Source organism: Capsicum annuum, unplaced genomic scaffold, assembly GCF_002878395.1.
Source record: "Capsicum annuum cultivar UCD-10X-F1 unplaced genomic scaffold, UCD10Xv1.1 ctg1130, whole genome shotgun sequence".
In the NCBI taxonomy this organism is placed as follows: Eukaryota; Viridiplantae; Streptophyta; class Magnoliopsida; order Solanales; family Solanaceae; genus Capsicum; species Capsicum annuum.
The window spans coordinates 1-1,509 of NW_025816355.1; the positions used below are offsets into that span (position 1 = coordinate 1).

At 34.9% G+C, this 1,509-nt stretch overlaps 1 long non-coding RNA gene across 1 annotated transcript; it reads right to left on the reverse strand.

Annotated features, from left to right (window-relative positions):
- Positions 1–9: 9 nt before the first annotated feature.
- Positions 10–1,509, reverse strand: LOC124890068. The gene is made up of 2 exons (XR_007048924.1): positions 1,365–1,509; positions 10–485 (listed from the first exon to the last, which is right to left on the reverse strand). It is a non-coding gene; the product is annotated as an uncharacterized LOC124890068 (long non-coding RNA).

Below are 1,509 nucleotides of genomic sequence, written 5' to 3' on the forward strand. Positions count from 1 at the left end.
CAATAATGATGTCTTGAACATATAGCCAATAATTCAAGTGACTCATAGATAATTATCAACTAATTAGAGGCCAATTGTTTACACTATTGATGCTTAAAAAGATCTCAATAGTAGCCTCTTCTAGCATAGAGGAACTCCCGAGCATTTGCGATCTCAGATGGTTTAGCAAAGGAAATATAATGAATACTGCAATAAGATTAACTTCATCAATTTCCGATTTGCTAAACCATCTTCTTGATTGTATAATATTAGTATATAGCTTATTTTTGCTAGCATGAGGTTATTCTGATTGCATCGACTATAATTTCTCTTTCATAGCTGAAGATTTTGAGCTTGTTTTGGATGCCTCTGAATTTGGTCTTCTGTTTGGAACACCATGGTTGTGTTTTCCCTCGTATGTAGTAATAAAGGCTCTGGGATCATCCGTGGTTCTTTCAACAAACTTCCGCACACTGCATTTAGGACTTGTGCATCTGTAATAGCTCCTGTATATAGCAGCAATCAAGACATGATATAGGAAAATATGTGAAGAGGGAAATAGGCCAAAGCATTTTTTTCAAGCGACTGTGTGATAACTTTTTCTTCTTGATCATTCATGATATTATGAGTTAATATATCATCGAATCTAATGAGTTAAACTTGAATTAGACACATGTATTGCTATTACATAGATTACTTTTAACATATGGATGTGTAAATTATATGCATTCACTCAAATGATGGTAAATACACTCTAATATGTACACACATTTAAAGTAAATGATCTAACTCAATATAATCTGTAGTTTCTATATTGGTTTTCTTTCCTAGCTCTCTTTAAGGGGTTATCAGTTTTTCTTTTTAGGGCGCGAGTGTGGGATGAGATGTTAGGGTCACGATCCAGACTAACCAAAATTCATATCATAAAATTTCTGATGGCAAACCTATGCACAGCGGAAAACCAAATTTCTTGTAACTATTAGTGTATTGTAAACAAGGCAACTGTTTAACAGTTATACCTTAAAATGAGCAGGATTAATGGAAGCGAAGCAGCATTATCCACATAACATATACGAGGGTCGAGAGGCATTCTAGTAAATTATCAAAATATCTATTTAAATTATTCTCTACAGACAGTATGAGTATCAGGGCGTCCATCAAGATCATACTATGTGTTGATTTTCGAACAACCTATTAACTCTATTTTCGAACAACCTATTAACTCTAGTGTGAGACCGCTGTTTGTCATTCGAAAAGCTACAAATGCATAAACTTCATCATATGCATGGCTTTGTGAGTTATTATTGTTTCCTTCCGCAAAGTATGGTATTTCCTTGGATTTTGTCTTCGTAACTTTGTCCTTGAGGATGAGAAAATAATTTTACCTGGGATATGAACTTCCCTTCACAACCTTATGGCCATATTTTCTCCAGCGAAAACCGTCCTCGGTAATTTCTGAGTCAGTAGTACTTTGGTTTGGTATATAAGGAAATGTACTTTCCCCTGATGTACCTGCTCCACTGGATGGAC